We start from the raw sequence: 25449 nt of genomic DNA, 5'->3' as shown, positions 1-25449 counted from the left end.
GTGAGTATAAAAAGGAAAAGGCGTGGGTCTTCTTACCCAAGATCATTTTTAGAAGTGGTAAATCCAAAACTAGTTTTCATAACCCCCAAATCTTCTTTATAAAGGTTTATTAATTTCAGTTACCGGCTTTATAAGGCTTCTACCATAACTAGGTTAGTTGCCTTTATAGTGAGCTTTAAGGCTAATGGAGGCAAGAAGGAGGCTAAAGAAACAGGTTGCGGCAAACTTCAAAAAAAGGAAAAGTAGAAAAAAATAATTAAAAACTTCTTAAAATGGATGTGGCCAAGTTAAATGAGACTCAACTCTTAGGTAACGCCCAGTAAAATGGTGAGTTTTGACTGTGCGGGCTTTGTAGGCCTCTTATTAGTCGTGAAAACTTGTATTATTCTAACAGGCAACCAACTTGATCATTGATAGTCCACTCAATGGTGATGCATTGCCGATGTATGCTAAGCAATGCACTGCACGGCAAGGGATCTTATGAAAAAATTGTAGACTAGTATGCAATCATTTTGTTGAAACAGTACATTTCGCAACAGCCAAATTAGCGAAAAAATTAAGACTACAATAGTCCATTAAGCACTTATAAAGATTTAGGTGCTCTCATATACACATATGGTAAATTATAGCCCTTTTGGACTATTACAAATATGGTTTTTGAAAATTTAGTGTGGGTTATAAACGAAAATGTATCAAAAACGAAAGATAGCAGGCAGATGAAAATTGATTTCTCTTTTATGAGGACTAAAACTTTGAAAAACAAAATCTTTCAAACAGAAATATCACCTTTACTAAACTGATTTTTCCCATTTTTTTTAAAGATTTTCCCAAAAAAAATTATTCGGAATTTTTTTTTATGAAAATTAGATTAAAAGAGACTTCAGGAGCACTTATAAGAAGGGGAGGCTTCTTACTAAAGCATGGTTTCTTAATCTGGGATCCAGGCGATAAGGATAACGTATATCTATGGATTTAGAATAAATTGGTTAAGTATAATTAATGATATTTAGTTAAGTAGTCTACAAAGAGTAAATTTTACAATAATAAAGTTAGCTTAATTCGTTTAATCAAATATTTACACAACATTTAGATAATCTATAATTAAGAAGAAATGTTTGGACTGATAGCAATACTACCTTTTTAAAAGTGAGACCCAATCATTTCGCAAAAAAGCCGTTTTTGTGATTTTTACAAATTCAAAATCTTGAATCATGACGTTAGAAGTTACTAAACTTTTTCGTTAAAGAGGTAGTTGTTCGTAATAAAATGCATCCTTAATGAAAAGAACAGATTAAAATGAAGAAAGTAATACACAAAACTACTCAGAACAGATTTCTAATTAAATAAACTTGAATGAGCTGCATATATGTAGAAATGTGCGGTTCAAAAAGGGGCCTTAGAAATGGATATACAAACATTTGAACCATCAAATTAAGGGGCTACAACCTTCAAGCAAAATGAACATTTCAATGTGGTACGCTTAGAAATGGAGATTCCATCCTCTCAAAGTAAATAATAGGTCCTTCAAAATTACTTTTTTACCTGGAGATATACCTGTTCAACCTCCAAGAATCCCTTTATTCTGTTTTTCCTCGTCATTATTAAGTAAGGAGCCCAGTTATTTTTTTTTTGGTCGAAGAATTTAGTAAACAAGTATCTATTACCTTTCTTTTCCTCTACCAACTGATTGGCGTGCACGACATAAATTTAAAATAAATGGTCTGCTATTATTCTTAAATGGAACAATAAGCAACAAAAGAACTAAATGAAGGGAAATGTCATTTGGGCTATTGAACATTTCTTTCGTTTCATCTCTCTACTAGAAATAACTAATATTGAACTCTGGAATATTAGAGTAATAATTGCAGGATTGTAATAACGGATTGAGGGATCCACGAAAACTTCATTAAGCGTTAAAACATTATGGAAATTAAATACATAATGTACTCACTACAATAATTAGTGGCGTAAACCAGTCTGAGACTCACCTGTAAAAAATAAAACAGCCAATTAGTTATTTATTAAAAGAAAAATCTTTCAAAAATGAAAATTGATTTTGTTCCTAAATCAACCCCAGCCATATGGAATCAAGTTTCTGGGCTGTGCTAACCCGATGTAGGGGAAACAATTACAATTTTTAATAATAAATCTTGCTTAATGAGCAAGGAAACAGGAAATGCGAACTAGGTGTACGAAGTGCTACTTTACGATGAAGAAAAGCATCTCTAAGCTGCAACTGCACTTACTCGTACATTATTAAGCTAAAATGTAAAACAATAAATAAATAAGTGTAATGATGAATAAGTTTCAACTTCAATATTCATAGAAATATATCTGTGAGTTTATCCATTGTAGTAAGCAAATTTATTGTATTCCTGGCCGGTTTTGGATCTTCATCTATCACCAGAGATTGATTGGTCACTTCACTTGATTAGACGCTAGACTTGAGTCGTCAGCAAGTGCAAAACGGAAACATAAGTGAGATCAGAATCCCTACAATGAACTGATTAATCCAACTCTATGATAAATCTGAAACTGGTCAGAGATACGTAGGAATAATCATGAGTGCTACGACCTAACATTCATAGAAACATCATAACTAGCTTGGTAAAGCTGTTTAATCAAAAACCTAAGAAAACCTTTTAAGATGTAATTGAAGGGAGATGTAGATTAAGCACTTGCTACTTGCCATTGCTATTTAATAATAACTAATGCTCTTTTGGCCTTCTAGCCTTAAACCCAATCTTTCGCTTACCTTATAAAACTGCAGAGTCAGTAATTGTGTGCAACTTTTGTTTTTTTTAACTCTATTTAATTTACAAATGCCTATTGTCAACAAGTAAATCTGATTAAATACATAAATAAAAATGGCTGGAAAGATTTGAATGAGGGCCATCCAACGATAACCATCATGAGTCGACTAACATCATGATGCCGTTGAAGTGAATTCGAAGGATGCCGTTTTGTATCATGCGATCAGGTGATCGCGAGGCCATTGACGCTTCAGTCTTCGGCGAGGATTCGAGGAAAGAGTAGTTTGGGATAGATTGTTTATGAGCGGGTTGAAGTGTTGGGAAAGTTTGGGAATGAAATTTGGTGTAACGGGGATTTGGCTAGGTCAAAGACAAAAGGGATTTTTAGGTCAGTGTGGATAGTGTGTTGCTTACGTAGAAAGGAGCGTTAAGGATTGTGCGTAGGATTTTCGATAGAAAGGAATAAATGCGGTTGAGATTGGAACGCTTTGCAGTACCGTACAGTTCCAGTCCGTATGTCCAGATTGGGGCTAGTAGAGCTGTGTAGATTTTCTTTTTGTTGGTAAGAGACAATTTGGAGCGTTTGGTCATCGGGTAACGTAAGTAAAGTTCCTGTCGCTTGAGTCGAGTATGGAGGCTCCACGTAAGGCGTTTATCGAGATACAGTCCGAGATATCGCACCTTATCTGCCGGAAGAATAGTAATCTGGTTCAGATAGATTGGCGAGAGTACTTTGTGATGGAGGGTAAAGGTTATGAAATGAGATTTAAACTCGAAGGGCCTTTATTCTCCATTTACTAAACCATGGTTCGAGGATATGAAGATGAGAACTACTTTTAGTGCAAATATTTTAGTTTAGCGATCTCCAGCTCAACACCAAAACCTAACGCTAAACTATAGCCAAAATAACAGGGGAAAAGATCAAGTGAAATGAAAAGAAATTCAAGAAATGATTTGTGTTTAATATTATTTAAATGACTTTGTTTTTTACCAAAGAATTACTTGGACTGGGATAGAATAAAGTAGTTGAAATTCTGTTATTTAGTTGGAAGCAAAGAGTTAGCGTTAAAATCAAAGCCGTTCTCTCAATTAACTACTCGATTAAATCGAATCACCCACAAGTAAGCTCTCCCTCTCACCCCCTGTCGGCTCTACCTTCTCCCACTTTTATCTCCATTCAACGACAATAAATTGCAGAAAATGTGGGACGCAGGATGTATTTGTCGTTAAAATGGCTGTTCAACTTCCAAGGTGAATCTTTTATTTATTATTTAAAATTACACTTATTCAGTATTTCTTTTTTTTTTTTAATTCTTTTCACCGACCGATTTAAATAATGAAAAACGTGTAAATAGGCACTATTTCTCATTTCCGCAGTAAAGTGATTCAGCACCAAATGATCAAGCCCACGTACCCGATTATGGTGTCAGTATATTGGGTTTTCACATGAACAGTATTTCTGTTTTCTCTATTGTCCGCATACTTATAAATTATCGAGAAAGAAATGCTGAGGGAATATAATCAAAAATACTCAGTGACTGCAAAATTGCATTTTCTCCATTAGATGTTACTTTTAACAGCGTTACTTCCGGATAACCTATTTTTAACTAAAATCCTTATTTACGTGGTATCCACTGAAATATCAAATTTGAACTATCTGTGAGTTTTCCTCTTTTTTTTAATTAAGGTGGATACGAACATGCACTTACAGACCTATTTGTAAAAATACAACTTTTTTGGAACTCAAAGGTCAAAGGTACCACGCTTAGTGGAATAAAGGAAAGTAAAAAATAGAAAAAAATCTAAGCAGCATGGTAATACATCCGGTTAACCATCGTTCTTAAATAGTAGAACGTTGCACGTATAATTATAATTAATATTTAACGGGTGGTAAGTCCACGCATTTCAGTAAATGGAACATTAGAAGAATGACCATCAATTCCTTCTCCCCCTCCGCAAAAAGCGCCCTACACAAAGAAGCACTATAAATATATTAAGTTTAAAATAAATCCTAACAGTACCTTACAAGAAAACTGTAAAATCCATTTTGTAAAATGGTACTTCCGGTTTTAACCAATTTCCTTCAAATACAGAATTTTTGTTTCAAATTTAATCCAAATTAATGTTTAACAGGAAGTGAGTTCATATATTACAGTGAACTGGCATTCTACTGCACTGACCCACCACCCCCCTCCTCCAAAAGTGCCCTTAATCGAAGTATTACAGAAAAATGTTTCGAATAAAAGTTGTAGAACTAATTTAGAGCTATAATTATACCAAGTTTGGAGAAAATCCAAGAAGCGGTTTTCGAGAAAAAGTTAAAAAAGTGAAAAATCTCTTCAGTAAAGTGGTACTTCCGGTGGAGCTATTTTGACCAAAAATTTATTGTCGCTTCCGGTGGTGGCACTTGAACTAAATATCAAATTTGAAACGTCTGCGACTTTCCGTTCCTGAGATATAGTGGATAAACTCACCAGAGATGAGAAAAGTCAGGCCAAACCTATGCCATCAAGGCACGATGGGTTAGAGAACCGCGATTCTAGGAATTACTGGCCCTGTAACCCAACCTGCCTTAGCCGGGATTTTTTTATCGCTATTCTCTCTTTTTTCTCTTTAACAAGCCGAATGCGATCGGTTTTTATCGGTAATTTTCGGCTTAGTTGATTATTATTATTTAATTTCTTATTTAATATTTTTAACATCTGATGTGCACACTCACACGACTTTCATACATTTATATTTCTAACAAGCCGAATATGATCGGTTTTTATCGGTAATTTTCGGCTTAGTTGATTATTATTATTTAATTTCTTATTTAATATTTTTAACATCTGATGTGCACACTCACACGACTTTCTTACATTTATATTTCTAACAAGCCGAATGTGATCGGCAATTGTCGGCTCCGGTTGACCAAAATTATTAACTTCTTTAATTTCCTATTTAATATTTAACATTTGAGTTGCACACTCACATGACTCTTATTTACTAATATGTAGTACGCAGTTAGGTTTTTATGTCAACTGAAATTTCTACAATACAAATACAGGAAAACTCACTTGACTGAACTCAGTTCACGTAAAAAATAAAGCTTTTAAAAATTTTCCACTTGGTATTATTTTAAATTTGAATGCACTTTTTGTTTCAGTTTTTTAATTTTGTGTGTGAAATATGTGCAGCATTATTTTCTTTAATTAAAATGCAGTTGTCCCGAGAGAATTAATTCACAGAATATTATTAATTTTTTTTTATTCTTTCTGGCCTCTCATTCAGCTGAGAGAGCGTTTAACTGCGCACGAAACTTAACATCGCAAACGTTGAAACGCTAAAGACTATTTAGTATCACGTCTGAAACGAATTCTACTCAGAGAACGTCATTTTTAAAACGCCCACGCCAAAGCAGCTAATGTTGTAGCAAAGAGCAGCTGTAATTTAATACTTCATTTAAATACCAGTTTGTCAGATAATATATAATTAACGTGTAAAATATTTCAATAAAAGAGATCAGACGGACACGGCAAAAAACTTGTCTGCAACACACATATTACTGAATTAATAAATGTATAAATGTAATATTAATTACTGTAATTAAGTTTAAACGATATAATGACCAAACCATTTATTTATTAATTTATTGAAAGCAAGGGCATACCTATTAGCTTTGCTTTCATACTCAAAATTTATTATTATGATCATGGTAATTTTCTATGTAAATATCAGGCCCAAAGGAACGTCCTGGGCCTCAGAAGGACGCAGAATTATCACTTCATTAAGCAAAGGAACTTATGCCAGTTCAAGCAGAAATTTATTGGACTAATCTTGAATTGTCAGAAACTTCCTCAATCTTAATAAGACTTTTGACTCTTCAGGTACTCTTCAAGGACAATGCCATTGACTAGACATTGAACAAACTGCCACTGAGGGTTATACCAGGATGGCCGTATGTATTTTTTGTGAAGACTCTACCTGTTAAAGTCTAGTTGGATAATTCTAGATTTAAGGACATGTATTTGCTACCCTCCACATCTCCAGAACTTGTGCCACCATTTGCTTCAATTATTACATGACTCTAAATGGTACATATGGAAGGATAAGAAGTTTGAAAATAATTTTGGAACGTTAACGTAAAACTCCTTCTTTATTGCAATCCACCCATCCATGCAGTCATTCCACAATCTCTTGGGATTTATGTGGTCAGTGACAATTCGAGAGTTATTCAGATAAGTCTCTCTCTTTCATCAGTAATGCTGAAATTAATTAATGAGCATTGGTGAAAGATGAATAAGGATGGCATGGGATAGGGAACGATGGAAGGGTTGGATTGGGGCTGCTTCTCCACGCCTTACGGCGAAAGAAGAAGAAGAAGAAGGTGAAGGACGAAGCCCAACGCTACCCAAAGCCCCGACTCATATAGCTTTCTCCGCGTGCCAGTATATGCGGATGTGCGATAAGTTATATTTAAATGTGAATGAGAATGCGATGGTGATGAAGCGAATTCGAAGGATACTCTTTAATCAGAGATGTTGAGCAATCGCAAGGACACTGGAGATTTAGCCATGCCGAATGGATTCCAAGAATGATTGTTTGAAGTAGGCAGTGCACATGCAGGTTGTACTGCAGTATTGAGGCCGTTTAGAAAGGAGTGAAGAGAAATTCAAGATATAAATTGAAATTACTGTACTCGAAAGAATACGATTGATAAAAAAAGGAAGTGAAAGGAGTAAGAAAGTGAATGAACGTGAAATACCAACGAAAAGAAGGCTTAAATAAAGAACCTGAACTAGAGAGGATTGGCCTCAGAGAGGTGGCCAGAGGAGATGAAGAAATGGAACCCTCCGAGGAGAAGAGGGAGAGAAAGCCCAGCAAAGACAAAAGAAGAGAATATTATTGGCGAACAGATGGCGGCAAGAGGATTAAGAGCGGGAGGCCGATGGGTTAGAGGGTACTGAAGACAGGAAGCGATCTGAGGGTAACCCACAGAGAGGAAGAAACCGATAAGTAAGGACTTAACTGAAACAAAATGGAAATAAACTCTTCCCTATAATCTACATAACAAGACGAGTTGCTCATCAGCAACTAACACCTCTTCAGATTTTTGAAATAAAATAATAAAATGAAAAACAAAAATATGCTAATTATATAATTATGAAAATAAATTTGCCAAATAATTAATCCAAATAGTTCTTTGAATATTCATTCTTTTCAAAATCATAAAAAAATAATCACGTAGATATTCAGATGGAAGATTGTGGAAATCTGGAGAATTCAAATCAGAATACTAATGAATTTTAAAACCAAAGTTAAATGAATTTTTTTTGCAGTCACTTCATGAAAAGAAGGGGAAAATTAAATATTTAGGACTAGATTTTTAATTAGATTTTAACTAGATTTTTTGGGGACAGAATTTTAACAAATTTAGGCGATGCTTAAAAGTAGATATTTACCTTAGCAAGGATTAGCTAAAAGATCGCCAGGTAAATGATTTCATCATGTATAAAAATAAAATAACAGGGCTGCATCGGCAGTAACAGAAAATCGGTTAGCGATAACCTTAATAAAATGCTAATTGTAATTTCTGATCTATATGCTATCGAGGAATAAAAATTGATCCTGCCTAAAAATAAAATCAATTTTATTCTCCTTCATCGTCTTTTTTCAACGAAGCGAAACGAAGGCAGGATTCTAATACAGTTTTGACTAAACAAAACAAAATAGATAAATAGTCAAATAATGATCGCTTCTTTCTAAAATGCACCATTTCTTAAGAGCATTATAACTAATCCAATCCAAGTGTAGCGAGATGGCTTCAGGCACCAATCATCTTAAACCTGCCTAAGGTACAAAATCTTTATTTATATCTAATTTTATTTCGTCACCACAAAAAGTAAGAAATGAACCTCCCAAGTCTAAGATCCCTTGAAGTTTTGTCATCATTCGGGCAAAAAGCATCAGCGGATAGTACCGGGGGGGTGGAGGTTAAACAAAAGCTTCCGTCTTCCCGTTGGGCAATATCGTAGCCCAGGAAGGAAGTGATTATTACTGTTATAAAAACTTTCATTACATTTCCTGCCCACTTCTATATTCAACAGAAAGGCCATTTAGTCTTCTTAATGTGAGTTGAAATGACCTTTACAAGTTATTAATCTGTTTTCGAGTAATCGTTGATGGTTCAAAACAGTTTAATACTGTTATAAAATTCATGGTTAGGTTATAGTTTACAATTCTGCATTTTTTTAAAAACAGTTTTTTTCTCTACAAAAAAGAGAAAGAGGACTTCTTTCATTAAAAGCAGGATAAGCAGATGAATTGAACTTTCATTATTTTATGCTTTTTCATTTCCTGTTCGTTCCTGTAATAATTGAAAGTGCCTAACATGAATAATTCTCTGATGCTGCAGAATTTTTTTTTGTAATTTGTAGCTTCTTATTTCCGTTTTTCACTTTTCTTATTGAAGTTGAAACTGGTTTTCGCGTATTGTACGTAAATGTAGTGAAAATACTAATTGCACATTTAACAAAAACCAGACAAAGATCATCGTAACAACGACTAGAGTTGCCCTACTGAATAACCACGAAAAGTTGGGTAATAAGTTTGTGAGTAGTTACTCTTGGCATCCTTGCGGAAAGTGTCAGTACGCTGTTCGATTGATATTCATATTATCACAGCCTTTAAGATCTTAGTCTTAGGCAATGGCGTGTCAGCCAGAAGGGAAGTACTTTTGAAGATCAGCGTACTGTGATCCGATTTATTACTTTTTGAACGTGTACAACCGTCAGAAATATTTTCTCGGGTGAACAAATAATTTCATGAAAGGCGCCACGGTAGCCGAGCGGGTTAAGAGGCGAGACCTGCAAAGCTAATATGCATTGTGGTACTGGGTTCGATTCCCGGTCTTGGCCTTGGATTTTATTTAATGGTTAATAAAAGAAATTTACAGTAAAGTATGTTTGCTATTCGCCTCCGTCCACGACACCTAGTAAATGGTAGTTGGACGCTAAGCCCCGTCTGAAAAAATAGGCGATTACTTTACTTTTTATTTCTTTTAGCTTCATGAACCGGGCATAAGTTTGTGGCCGCAAAAGCGGAAGTGAAAAGCACCCCTCCGGGAGCGCCCATTGTCCGATTTTCTGTGATTCTTTTGGAGGAACAATGCCCTATCAAGAGCTCACACAATCCGGACATGATTGAGAACAAAGTAGAGCCTTCGCCAATTGAGGAAATGCCCGGTTTAGCAGAGGAAAGACTGCTGCCTTTACCCCAAAGACAACGCTCATACGGCATAACTGACGCTGGAAACTGACAAAGATGGTGCTCCAGCCTCATCCTCCTTATAGCCCAGACCTTATCCCCCTTCTGAATTGTATCTGCAATTCAACAGCAACGAAGAGACAAAACTGGCTTCGAGATCAAGGTACAGAATTCTTCACTGTGAAGATAAAGAAAGACTCGTAACAAGATGTGACAAATGCGTAGAAGTTGGTGGTTATAACGTGAACTAATAAACAAAATATTATTATGATGGAATAAACCATTTTTGATGTTCAACTATTTGTCTATTTAATTACTGAATGACTCTCATACATTTAAGATTTTAATGACGATAATAAAGAAAAATTTGCATATTAAACGGAAGGAAGATTCTACAAGCTCAGCATCATAAACACAATTTATTTAACGATCCCGTTAACAAAAATTAATGTGCAGATCGCAGAGTTTAAAAATATTTTTCCAACAAACTGAGTTGAAAACTAAACGCTCAAGAAAACGTCACTGTTTATACCACAGAAGTTTTATTTATCTCACGAACTGACAGAAAAACAAGTATCAGCAGTATCTACTAACTCTAATCAAACTCAATGTGATCTTTGTTCTAAAAAAATTCCGATGTAATTATCAAAGGAGAATTAGTTTAAAAGCTGGTAAGCCTTTAGTTGAAATTCAAGTCATGTCTGACTAAAAATAGATGAAGAAAATCTTTCTTCCTTACACCTGATTACCGCGCCAAGAGAGTAGATCTAGAAATAGAATGAAGGCCGAAAGCAGAACTAAGTTTCTAGAGATGTGTTAGAAAGGCCAATTCCACTACTAAGAACTTAGTTACCACAGAAGTTGTTGTGTGTTGTTCTACCGTGAAGAAAGTGGTTCTACATCTAAAGCTCTCTCCTCAACTTTAGTATGTTCCTAGTGCGGCTTCAACGGCAAACTCTGCACCAAGTTGAAGGAAACTGTGGTTAAAAACTCCTGTACTAACAATTATAAAAACCAGTCTTAGTTTCTTCAATAGGGAAACATATTCATTTTGGAAAATAGCTTTCCATGATTCGGCTTTAATTACAAAGAGGTACTTTTAAAGAAATTTTGTGTTCCCCGGACTTAGAATCGAAGCTGTAATTTTGGGTATTAAAATAACACTTTTAAGTAATCCTTAATTTTTATTTCTATTTTTTAATTTTATTAAATACTTCTTTTTGAGCTACAACCACATTCAATACGTTCCAATTCTCAAAAAAAAATCTGATGAGAACACTTAACATCTTTATCTTAGCGCAATCAACTTAATTAAATTTTCTTGAACCTTAGTTCTAAAGGCAGGTGAAAATGGTGGTTTGTAAGCCAATATTATACACGTTCACTTTAATGGAACCATTTTCGGTATAAAGTAAATATTCAATTTAGAAAAACACTTTGATTAGTATACATTTCAAAACTCGCCAAACTTGCCTTCAGTTCTTCCCTAAACAGAAATGATGAGGAGGTTTAATAATGGAGTTGCTAAGCTACACATACCACTTTCACATAGTTTAGCTATTAACAATTAAAATGATATCGCTTTGGCAGAACAGTGAATTGTTTTGGAGATGAAACCTCCTAATAACATGGCAGCTGTTCTTGTTGTAAATAGAATTAATTAAAATAAAACGTACCAATAACGACAGTTTCTTCAGAACAAGCAGAATATTGTTCAAAGTATAGAGAACAAATTTAGAATTAGAAAATATTCGACCCGTTTTCCGGCATTCAATCCAATAGGCCTCCTGATCCACCCCCCGAATTTTAGTGATAAATGAGATGTATTTTTGGCCATTTACACAAAAAAAAATTTCGTTGGGTTTTTACTTCATTGTAAAATAAGAACAGGGTACATCAATTTCAATCGCATAAATAAAATTCCTAGGCAAAAATGGGCACCATTTTCTAGGCCCAAAAAATTATCAATTTAACAAAGGGATGCTGCAAAGTAAAATATTAATTAATTTCCTTTACAGATTTTCCAACTTATTTAATTAAAAATTTTCAAATATTTTCTGGGCGTCAATTACAAAAATGGTGCCAATTTTCTGCTAAGTAACTCCATATCGCCAATTAAATTTGTAAAATAAACATTTGACTATTTTTTCGAACGTTAAAATAAATCAGTAATTAGAAATTTCGGCTTAAAAAGCTATTTTCTCAACAGATTCTCTCATGTTCCAGCATCTGGATAACATTCTTGCAGACAGAACTTTCAGCAGTAAAAAAAAGTAAAAGTAAAGTAATCGCCTATTTTTTCAGGCGGGGCTTTAACGTCCAACTACCAAATTAGGTGCCGTAGACGGAGGCGAATAGCAAACATACTTTACTGTAAATTTCTTTTATTAACCATTAAATAAAATCCAAGGCCTAAGACCGGGGAATCGAACCCAGTACCACAATGCATATTAGCTTCGCAGGTCTCGCCTCTAACCGCTCGGCTACCGTGGCGCCTAACTTTCAGCAGTTTAGAACTAGGCAAACGTAATTTGAATCGTCAAATTACCGAATCCTGAGGGCCAAATTTTTAAATTGATGAAATAAATGGAACTGTTTCTTCTTTGCAATGTTCTGCTCATACAAGTGGGGATTCATTTTGATTAGATTGAAAGAGTTGAGCTACATAATTTTAAAGTATATCTACCGGAACTCGCAATCCAGATCAATAGAACTACATTTTGGCCTAATTTCTAATGACAAATAAAAAAACAAACAAATGAAACCATAATTAACATTTCCTTGTTTCACGCTACATCAGAATTTAGAATCACTCACCTACTGGGGGATGAGTGTTGAGAGACCACAGTGAGGAAGTGGATATAAGATGTTTGGGTGTTAGAAGCAAGGCGGAAACAGAGGCGTTACTTTCCAGTCACGTATCTAATACATACCCGTTTACACGACGCACACATACAGACACCATCGACTACTCTAAACAAGTAGCGTATTTCTGTTGTTTATGGAGCTTCACGTGACAAAACTGCAACATGTCCAACGTAAAACAAACTTTATGTTTTGTCTACTTTCAAACATTATCAGAAAGTTGGTTCAACCAACTTGCCACAAAATATTCTAAAAATAAATTTTGCATATAAAACAGTTTTATGCAAGGTTGTTACAAGAGGAGGGGAAGAGGATTTCAGGAAATTAGATTTAATTGATTTTTTGTTTTAATTAAAAACGAAAATCGAAACTGAAATGAAAAATTAATTATTTAAAGAGAATAGATTCCATCTGTAAGAATAATAAATTTGATGCAAAACCATTGTAATTAAAACTGTCCGTTTCGACAGTTGTACGAGTATAAGGGTTTATCGACAAAAAAAAAGCATATAAATTAGAACTGAATATTTTGTAAGCTTAAACAAAAAAGTAACAGAACAGATAGCCAGATACGTTATTCCGGGATATCAACCGAAATTGAGGGTACTACTTGTGTTTATCCCGATTCAACCAGTTTATTATTTCCCTTGATCAACTGAGTAGACTCATAAAGTCAACGGCTCTATGTGTTCGAGATTTTTCACCATTTTTAACGTAAAAAAGAAAACCTCCAGGCTTAGATTAACATAAAAGTTTTTTAAAACGCCTTAAAAACTGAACATATCACATACGCTAACTCCAGCCATAGAAAGTAGATCGTATTAAATTTTGCGATATCCAGGCCAGATAAAGTGGTTCTCCTAAATCGCAGAAAGATAAAACTTATAGGGAGATTCTCACAGAATTTTACAATTTTGGCCCTCTTATAGAATGGCGCCACGGTAGCCGAGCGGGTTAAGAGGCTGCAAAGCTAATATGCATTGTGGTACTGGGTTCGATTCCCGGTCTTAGGCCTTGGATATTATTTAAAAGTTAATAAAAGACATTTACAGAAAAGTATGTTTGCTATTCGCCTCCGTCCACGACACCTAATTGGTAGTTGGACGTTAAGCCCCGCCTGACAAAACAGGCGATTACTTTACTTTACTTTACTTATAGAAGAACCTGACAGAAAGTTGGCTGCCTTAGATCCCTCAATTAGAAAGGATACTTCAGTTACCTTTCCCTTGTGAAATTCTGGTAAAAGCGCTTCGAGGGCAATAAGGAACTATTCTCTAATGCGCCCTTTTGAATGTAAAGTATGGTTCCATAAATTAAATACTATTAAGAACCATTAAATATGTTACTAAAACTGCGGAAGCACTACTTTACTGATTGCACTTTGCGAAAGTCTCGGAAAACTGCTTCTAAATAATGCATCCTTCGCAACAACCATTGTTTCACGCTTACAATCACATAGAACGCTTTAAATTTTCTGAACTTACAATGATTTTTGGGGCCATATGTTAGTTTTCTGTAGCTTATCAATTTTATTTCAAATTTTTACCAAGTGTTGCAATTGCAGAGCTCTTGGTAAATTTTAAGTAAGGAAATTTGTACAATTATCATGTTCGTTGACTGGTCGTGGACTAGATGGTCGTTTAATCTACACAAAATTACGAATAAATATTATCAGTACTCAGGGTTGATATTATTAATGATCCAAGCCAGCGTTTCCTAACCTGTGGTACGCGTAACACCGGTGGTAGGCCAGTTGTTGGTTGGTGGTACGTGAAAAATAATCAATAATGACGGACATAAAAAATTAAATCATAAAAATATCATTGATACGTTTTTTCCTATAATTCATAAAAATTATTTTAATTAAATATTGTACAGTAAAGTTGTTAATTTGTACAGTAATAAGGTTAGTCTGTCTCAAGATATACGAGAAAATATAATGGCACATTTAACAGGGTTAAAATTGTCTTTCATGGAGTATTTCCCAAAACCCGAAAACACAAATGATAATTGGATTTCAAACCTTTTCAATAAAGAAAATTTAGGAAAAGCTACATCATTATCGATAAAAGATAAAGAAAATTTAATAGAATTATCATGTGACAGAGCTTAAATGATAACTATGTAAAGATCTGCTTAAAGAAACTGATGGTAATGAGTAATGAGTAAGCTCTATCCAAGCTAAATTAAATTTAATTTTAAAAAAGTTTTAAAACTAAGATCTTACACTTTACAAAGTTTATAAAGTGAACATGAACTTGAACTCCTTTGTAACAGATACATTATATCTCTATACAAATAAAGATAATAATAAAAATACGCTGATCTAAGCGACGCAATCTTGACTTCTGGGTGCACATGGCAACTTGATCAACACTGAACTATCTTTAACCCATGATATATCCGCATTTTAGGGTGCATGAAATATTCTAATTGCTTACCCTACCCACTACATATCCACGCTATATCCTTGATCCTTGGGAGCTCATTCAAATATTATGTTGATCAATACAAATATATGAATAATTTATTTAAAAAAAAAAAAAGAAAATGAAATAGATAAAGATGATTTAAAAATGATATTGATAAAGCTGTTAATATTTATAAAATGAAATGGTAGGAGCAAGATGATGCAAAGTGGGGTACACAGGCAGAAGGACCTCCTCTGGGTTAACCAGAATCTAGGGAGAGATAATGGTGCAGTCACCCGACCACGACCTGTCTTATCTTTAAATACTTTTTTTTATCTCAGTTTTAGCTCTCTCGCTCTGGCCCTACTTCTGCCCCCTTGCAGACCAGGCTTGCTTAATCTTAATTCCGTTTTAAGTAGGCGCGTACGCCTCCCCCCCTCTAACCTGCAAGTTATTAACCGACCTAGTCATTATTAAAGTTATTTTTAATCCAATAACTATGAACTAATGGATTCATAGTAATTGAAAGCGAACACAAACCAAAATCAAGAATACAGGCAAAATATATTTTTCCTCAAAAAAGAAATAATTTTCCTTTCATCTCTCACACTGAAAACGTCTTTTTCTTATTTTGTTTTAATCGGCAATTTCAAATAAAACAAACGTGAACGTTTAATACCTGATATTGACTCTATTTAAAACAAAAACGACTCACTAGAGTTATATAGGACTATCTTACACTTACATTTAACCATGTTGAAGACTCACTGGACATACTCATACATTCCCACCTTACACTCAATTATTTTTTACCACATTACCTGTTAAAATGTTTATCATCAAAACTGATTAAAACTAAAATTAAAATTTAATTAGATCAAATAAAATTTTCATAATTTAAGTTTTAATCTTAATTTTTTATGATTCACAGATTAAATTCCAATTAAATAAAAGTAAATTTAATATCAATCAACTAATTTTGACCTATTAAATTTTTTAATTTTAATCACAATTAAAATTTAATTTTGATTTAATTTAATTGGAATTTAATTTTCGCCCATCTCTGGATCACAGTCACAGATTAATACTGACGCTAATGATGGGCAAATTTCCAAATAAAGTCTTGTTTGTAATTCTGTAAGGAAATTGAAAAATATAATACAGATTTTTGTCTGATATTCTTCAACATCACACTTTTCCACATGAGCCAGATATCCAGAGAAGTTCGTTAGAACGATATTTTATTGAAGTAAAAATTTGAACAGTCACACTAACTATAGGATATAGCCTACCTAGATAAAACAGCCAAGATACGCTTCTCCTAATCACAATAAAATGTAAATAAATAAGGAAATGGATACAAGGTCTCCTTTATGCTGGAAGATAGATAAGTGACCATCTTTGGTTGTTGCATTGAAGTCATATCGACCTTGTCAGCATCAATGACAACAACTCTCTCAGATATTTCAAACATGATGTCATAACTATAATATAAGATAGAGGGAGAATATTAATACTTCTGTTAGAGAGCATAATATAGCTCATTCATATGCATTTATTAAAGCTACACGGAAATATTAAAAGAAAGAGATACTTAAATTGTCTCAATTTTAAAAGTACTTTAAAGTACATTCTCAATATAATTAAATGAAAACAAAGCAGCCATCTCTTTCTTATACTTGTTTTCCAGCTACAATGTAATTCCGAATTTAAATAAAAACTACGTATTTTATTCCTACTAGCAACATGCAGGTTGTAAAAACTGCATTATATGGCTTTAGGGAAAAAAGGGAAAAAAAATGTATCCACAGACCCCACTTCAAAATGGCCGATAACTAATTATTCTAGTAAAATGACTGAAACAATAGTTACGAGTATTGATTCAAAGTTTTTCTTAACTATTCGAAGAAGACTAATTAATTATTCGTAAAAGATTATTTATTCGAAGATTAGAGACAAACCGTAAAGGCCTTTTCGACCAAAATTCAGAAAAGTGGAAAATCCGTTCAATTGGAATCAAATTTGGAACTTAAGCCAGACTTTAAACTATCCTTCAATTCCTGAAGTGCTTTTAAAACAAATTATACTGTAATTTTTTTCCAATTAAAATTGTAGATAACTAAGAGTACCAGTAAGCACTAAAACATTATTATAGAAAATCGTTAGACATGAAAACAGGGGTCACAAGCAGAACATTTGTAACAGGATGCCAGTTTAGGATTGTAAGAGAATTTTTTTATGATTAAATAATACATTTTTTAATAACAAATTACTCAGTTTTTAGATCGAGCAACTGACATTATGTTACTAAGAAATAGACTAGGAAATCTTAAGTAAAACGCGTTTAAAACGGAAACTTGTTGGAGTCTAGAGCGCTCTGAAACTTGAAAGGTCCACGACAATCAGCTTGATCAGCAACAAAAGTCAATAAAAGGATATATATAAAGTCTTTGTCAGAAAGTTATAAGTAAGCAGAATAACACACAGCTTTTTATTGCCTATATTCAAGCTTAACCTGTTATTTCCTCAGCGAGAGCAGTTCAATGATTTACGATCAATAAAATAGAAAATCTGTTGATTCAGTAATCTCCTAATAACTTTGTTCTGTAGTCAAAATAATGATATTGTAACAACCATCAAAGCTAATGGTTACCAAATATTTACAAAAAAAGAAAGTTTGTAATGAAACTTACTTAGCTATGCTCTATAAGTTGTAATAATGCTAAATAATTATCTGCTCAAAGAAACCCTAATTCTTGCAAAGAATTCATGAAGAAATTGATGGAATAACATCGTTCATTACCGACAATGCTTGGAGGACAATTAAAAAAATAAAATAAAATAAATAAACGAATAGCATCATAAAACATATTCTTTTATCAATGGAAAGAGTTAATACTAAGATAATAACTTAGCTCTAAATCTGGCACAAGCCCAACATATTGCGCTCCATTAAGTTATGGCCCAAAGAAACGCCTCCTGTAACCACCATTACAAATAGAGCTATTTTATCCAACCACCAACCAAAAAAAAAAAGAACATGTACAGCTGGGAAAACAGCGTGACTAAATCTATCTTATTGCTGTCCGGAACCTCTTCAGTAATGTTCTCTCGTTAAGTTAATGCTGTCCATCAACAGGCAGTGTGAGCTATTTGTGAGGCTCCCGTAAAGAAAGGAAAAAAAAAAAAATTGACTGGAACCAGGGATTTCTGTTATGAAATTAACTAGTCTCCATAAAGCTGTCACGTTACTGGGGATCCTCTGAAGATGAAGTAATTTCCGAAAATTTTTTTTGCGTTTATTTTTGCTACAATCAGCGCGATGGCGCTATAAGTAACAATAACATAGTAACAAATGATGCAAACGAGTGGAGAAGTTACCCAGTGGTAATACTCCAAAATATTAGACTATTAGTCACTCTCTTCACTTGAGAGGAGATTTCAAGGCCACTGTCTCTTAAAGCGTCTTGTCCGGGTTATCAGGAAGAGTTCTTGAAGAAAGATTTTTAACTAGAGGATTTATAAGAGACTGCAGGTTGAAGTTTTGGAGTTTTCTGTATCGTGTTTTGGCAACTTGTATGCCAAAAGGAATGTTAAGGTCAGTGTGTAGTCAGGTTCGATGTTACCCTAAAAAAAAACCAAACTCTGGTCGGTCCAGATTTGCGCGTTACTTACTTCTGTAATCCCACAGTTAAACATCTAGCATCAAAAATTGTTTCCACATTTCATTTCAAGATTAAGACAGCTTTTAAGGGATAAGTATTGTGTTCAGGATAATCCATTATTAAATTAAATAACCCTGACACTCTCTGATCATATCAAATAAATTTTCTTTCGCTCATTATTACTGCATCAAAAAAGTTGCTCCAGCAGATTTACACCTAACATGAAGTTGGTCGGTATTACTTAATAGATATCACTTCCTTCATTACAAAGGAACTTCTGGGACGGCCGTTAAGTCTGGCTACTCCCTCTCTCTCGCCAAGAATCTGGGACAATGCCAAGAATGTTTTTCTTTCTTAAAAGGAACAAACACTATCATTATGATTCTTTATTAATTAATTATTAGTCAAGAAAAACCCTATCCGTTCCCCACCTTGCCATCTGATATCCTCCTTAATCTCTCCTATCGCCAGTTTCTTTTTAGCCTAATCGTTCAGATATTAAAGTTTTTACCCTCGATCATCATACTTTAAACAGAATAAAAAAAGGAAAAGGAACAATAAGCTATTAATAACCCTCCGAAGTAATAAATTATTAACTTTTTTTTTTAATAAAAAAGCGCTCAGCGGTGAAAAAAAGAAAAAGCAATTCTTTTTCATCGAAAGTTTCTCGATAAACGAGGCTTTTTGTGAAAATATTTTCTCTTTTTTCTCAAGCATTGAGAAATGAGTCACTTGCGAGTGAATTCTGTTAAAAATGACAAACCTTGAACACATTTTTCCAAACATAAAACTGGGCATCCAAATACTCATCCATACACTACATATCCATTCTCGATGGCTAAGATAATGTTTTCACCATTGTTTAACATCTTTATACCAACCAACTTGAGATTCGTAAAGAAATATTTATCTTTCTCTCAACTTTTACACCAGAAACTTTACCATTATGAACTTAATCAGTTAATAATACCATGCTTAAACAATGGTTGTTGATGACTTACTGCCACAAGATTCACTACTTTTGTTAGAAGTTAATCATCATGTAGAGAATGCGTGTAATTTTAGAGGCCTGTGTTTAATGCAGGCAGTGCACTAAGACACTCATGCACTAGGAAAACTCCACTTGAAATGTTCCAAATTAAAGTAACTATGTTTGTAAGAAATCAAAAGTTTTAGAGTAAAAGTTGGAGCTAATCTTATCTCCCACATTTCTCTTAAAAAAAGAACTATAATCGTGCGAACTTTATATTTATATTTTAAACCCCAAATATCCGATTTGTGGTCTGCTGAGGCCCGTAATAACAAATTGGTCTGTGAGGTGTGTGTCTTGCCAGATAAGAATCAAAGCTGGGCGTAAATTTCCAAATAAGATAACTCTCTTAATAAAGTATCTGAAATCATAATTACAAGAACTAATCAAGAAACAAGGAAGTGTAATTAAAGATATGCATTTTAGCCTAAATTTAAGCTAACAACTAAGTTATATAACGAAAGATTAAGGTGAATGGACTTTAAATTGGCTTGATTTAACTATTAATGGTATCGTTAATTAATCCAGTTTTTTTAAATGAAAAATTAAGGAACCTATAGAAACGGAATGTTAAACACAATATTGTTATCTATTACAGAGTTTTTAAATTCCTAAATTTCGCTGAAGTGTATTCTTCTTCTTCCCATGGTCCTATAATAGGACCTGGACCTCATTTAAGAGAGAGTGCCACTTCATCCGGCTATTCTCTCTTTCTTGGTTCGTAACAATGGTTTTTTCCAAAGCAGGGTCGTTGGCCCTGCGCTCAACCCCCAACCTGGAGGACCAGTAGCATTATTTCGGAGAGCTCACTCCTAGAAGAGTTGCCGTCACCTTGGCTAATGAGGCTCTTCTACCCATTCGCGGTAAGTCATCTGACTCGACTTATGGATGCTGCCGTTGACTAAAAAGATAGTTCTTCCGCCACCATCCTGACTATGTGACCCGCTGCAGTCAACATAGTTTGTAGATCATTTTGCCATTAAAATATGTTTCCAGGGGGCACTACGAGGAAGCGATCTACTTTACCCCCTGCTGAAGTGTATTACATTTATCACATGATCCTGGACGGAATTAGATTGGTGGAGCGTCGAATGGTACGCGAAGACCTTGTATAGGGTTTAACAATGGTGGCCTTTGAGTGGAGATAAAAAAAAAAAAACAGTTCACGGGTCACTGAGTCTCAGACCGGAAGTACCAAGAAACATTTCGAGATTAGAATTTACCCAAAAAACTGGACAACCAGAAATCACCTTTTATTATTTTTATGTTGAACAAGAGTTTGTGAATGAAAGAGTCTGTGGAGGAAATATGAAAAGTGAAAGTGAGAAGGAATAAATAATGGCCACGACTATAAACACTTTGAACAATTACTCAGCTGAGTATTCTTTATAGTTATGTCTAAGTGAGCTGAACTAAACTTTGAAAAAGAGAATTAAAGATAATATAAGAATGTTAACGAGCGTAAAAAAGGGAAGCGGTTGAAATACTGTCTTCTCCACAATCAGTATATTATAAATTGCGAGGCGCGGGCGGTGATGCCCTTTGGCAAGCGAATTAGGGTACAGATAGGGCTCCTAACCTATCCCTTCTCCCCCCAAAAAATCCTAATTCTCATCAAATTCTTCACTGGTTAACTCTAAAGCTACCTGTTTCATTATGCGCATTTTCAAATTCATTAAAGGCGAAGTTTAAAAAATTGTTCCTCCAAATTTCATTCATTCTAAAGATCCTCAGTCTAAGCACGGCTTAATTGTGCGACTCTGTACATTCTCCACACTCTTATCCTGTAAAGCCGTACGAATTGCCTCCATAATGAACAAGTGCCACAGATGCATATCCGGTAATCAGTATCACACTTGAGATAATTTCAACAACCTTAAGAGAGAGTTCTTAAGCTTATCATTCTCACAATAAATCTCTTTGGCTGGGCGCCAGAGTTGAGTAGGTGCCATTTCCATCATGTCCATTTCTTTTAATGTCCACTCGTTGATCCTGGCAGGTCTATTATAAGGCCAAAAAACAATAAGCAGACTTCTTTAATCCATCAAATTTTCATTGCCCAGGTAGGATACCTAGGACAAGATCACTGCCTTCCTTTGGCCTAGTTCATTAAGCCTTCTTCTACATTCCCTTACCAGCAATGATGAGTACTCTGGATACTCTAGGACATCAAAGGAAAACTGGAAGCGCTGACTGATTGCTAACTGATCTTTGTTGTTTAAACTTCGTCAGTTTTAAACTATTTAAAGTGCGGAGGCTGGTTGGAATTCTTGGAATTTTGCAGTAAGTTCTAGTTCTCTCCTTGGTATGTATCCTTTTACCATCCTTTTGCTATTTCCTCCATGGGTTCGACTAAAGCGCCATGATCGATCGATAGCACCGTCTCTACCCTCACATTCTGGCCTAGCGTAGGCTAGTATTCGCCAGACAACCATTATCTTACTGCAGTGCGAAGTTTCTTTTATTACCACTACATTACTCTTGTAATTTTAAAAAGTAGCAAGCGCAAAATTTGAAGCAGAACAGAAATGAAACCTTCCCTTCGCTGGAAATCATTATTGCTATTGTTATTTTGTATCTTTTGTCTTTCGCCATTTAGCTAAATTCACTAAATTAATCTATTCTTACTCACACACCCACTTATTTACATACATAAATTTAATAGAAACAGTTTAATTACGTCATAAATTTCAGAAATATTAAACACTCCGAACAATTGTAAATTCCATTTTCTGTAGCTGGAGCCAGATCAAAGAAAGCTGAGAGAAGTTGAAGGACAGAAGTTCTATGGACAAACATATAACATTTAATAATGGATGTTGCAATTTACTCTGGGTCATTTTAATGAAAATGGCGCAGTAACTACAAGGTTTTTCCTTTTGTCCGTCTCTGTGCTTTCTCACTCGCTGTTGGCCATGCCAAAGAAGTAATATGTACACCTACATGGGCACAATAAAAGCGCACAGCATCTCTTCAAAGAGAAGATCAGTCAGGGAAAATCACTTCCTAAAGGCCGTTGCTAAGCTGCATTGTGTAAAGTTGCCACTTGTATTAAACACCCCTGTGCACTTCATACATATTTATCCTTAACAACAAATTTAACACCTTCAAAGTACTCTATTTTTACAAGTTTAATAAGTTTTGGTTTAAAAAAAACAACTATTTTTAGTTTATAAAAATAAAATAGTTGATGAAAATGTTTTACAAGTAAGAAAAGCAGATGGAAATTATAATGCTCAATAAATTTTGAAAATAATAATCTATTATCATGTTGGCTGTGTAAAAAAAAACTATTTCTCTTTTAATAAAACTAATCTTTAACTTCCGATAACGCGAAATATTCTACCAGGTAGTGCACGGACATCATTTGCATTGATCACCGATTTAATTAAAAATCTCCACCTCATTAAACAGGTTTAGTAATACGAAGAAAAACCAAACGGATTCTCTGCCTAGTTTTCAAGTGAGAAAAGAGAAAACAAAAAAAATATGCAAATGTGAGATAAAAAGAAAAAATGGAACAAACCAACTGTCCAAACACCAAAAAATACGAACCATTAATAGCAGTTAGGTGTTCTACACACATATGGGACAATCAAGCCGACAAGATCGTTTTGCCCCATTTATTTTAATATTTTTGTAACAAAAGTTAGGTAGAGAAGTACGCTAGGATAAATTTTTTAATGGAAACGCTGATGTAGATAAATCTTAAAAGGGAATCATATAAACTTATTTTTTTTTTTTCTTCGCAAGTTAATTGACTCAATTTACAAAGAAATATGACATTTTGAGAAATATCACTTAATTATCATCTTGAAATGAATAAATTAGAATTTTTTTAAGTTTAATTTATAGATAGGAGCCGCTTCTTACCTGAAGAGTTAATGTAGAACTCAGCACCGCCTCCCAAGGAAAGTGCTGCAACAAAATAAATAATTGAGTACATTAGTTTATGAAAAAATATTTAAAAAATGGCAATAAATTATTCATGAAAAACTAAATAAAATGTGTAATAAATTAGCAATTTAAGTGAGGGAAAAACCAATTTACAGTAAAAACAGGTAAAAATTGTTAGAAATTAATCGTGCCCTCAAAAGTATTCTCGATGTAAACTCGATATAAAAAATTCGATAAAATCGATTACCAAGTAGAAAGAAAGTAATCAGAAGCTCAGCTGCAATGCATGTGCATGATTACTCATGAAATAATATTTTTCTTAGTCATTATACGATCACCCAATAATATCTAAAAATCTTTACTTTTAGGAATTGCTTGGAAAACTCCATTTAATATTAGCCGGCCGCTTTCTCCTCTTATATTCTTTTTTAACAAAAAAAAAAATCCATTCATATCATTCTCCATTTTTCTACAACTTCATATTCTATTATTAATTTCATCATTCTCGATTCTCTTTCATCTTTACCAGCCTGACTCTACAGCAATTTTAATCTTCTTCCCTCTAACACTTCATCCCTTCCTTGCAGCACACATTTGCTCTATTTTATCAAACCTCTCTTTTAGAAATTGTTTTATTTTATTTTCTATCATCTGATCTTCAATAAGTTCTGAATGAATCAGACACAATACGTAAAAGGGAAAATCATTCCATTTCGCGTTTCCATATTTTAAAATAACTTTTCGTTTGGTTGTGGTATTTTTATTGTTATTGTGCTTGATCTGATAATAATGAAAGACTTTAAGGTAAGCACAATAAATAGAAAAGTTCAATAAACTTAAAAATTGCAAAATTTTAGTTTCAATTTGGTGACAACAGTACCAAAATGGAATTTTAAGTTTGAACGGTTTTGCCATATTGTGTTCACAAATCTCAAGATAAAAAGACATTTCTGGTGGTTGGCAGAGCTCTGAAAAAAGGCTCTACGGCCACCAATGAACCTCAGTTATTGAAGGCTTTAAAAAAAAAGAAGGAAAAAAATACGAGTATTCAACGAGTAGTTGCAACAAATCGTAAGCATGCTCGAAGATCTGCAATTTAAGAAAACATTTCTTATGAATGGAGACCAGCGATCAAAGGGGATAGTAGAAATCAAGGTCTATGAGCGTACTCGTGTAGAGCGAAATGTTTAAAGCGAACCAGTGCCGCAGAGGAGATAAAGAGAGGGAGAACCAGTCGAGACAGCATCAGCAGACTTCTCCTCTCAACCGTAGCATTACCACGAAAAGATCCGACCAACCATCTAACCTCTCCACTGCACCTACTCTCCCCACTTTCTTGTATTTTTTCTCTAGACGGACATAAATAAACGGCGAGACCGAATAGTACAACAATCTCACGGCGAGCAATGTAGCTCAAGTCTATCCTGTTTCCTGTTTCTCTACACGCTCTCACCTCTTTGTAGCTTCCTGAACAAGAGCTAAGCGTCTAATCCTCTTAAATGTATACTTCTTTTAAAACCCCTTAACACGTGCCACACTTTTTCACTAATAACTCAGGACAAAACTTAAATTTAAATCAT

At 34.2% G+C, this 25449-nt stretch overlaps 1 protein-coding gene across 1 annotated transcript in view; it reads right to left on the bottom strand.

Annotated features, from left to right (window-relative positions):
* The window catches only part of kug (FAT atypical cadherin kugelei), a 671938-nt gene that overhangs the window by 550432 nt on the left and 96057 nt on the right, over window positions 1-25449 (bottom strand). Inside the window, exon 3 of the mRNA XM_074130786.1 lies at window positions 23846-23890. The gene's annotated coding sequence lies outside the window, so the exon portion shown is untranslated. The remainder of the gene's footprint in view (window positions 1-23845; window positions 23891-25449) is intronic.

This window comes from Rhodnius prolixus, unplaced genomic scaffold (assembly GCF_049639745.1).
Source record: "Rhodnius prolixus isolate KJV_2025 unplaced genomic scaffold, Rpr scaffold_4, whole genome shotgun sequence".
Lineage (NCBI taxonomy): Eukaryota > Metazoa > Arthropoda > Insecta > Hemiptera > Reduviidae > Rhodnius > Rhodnius prolixus.
This window is presented reverse-complemented; position numbering and strand designations above follow the sequence as displayed.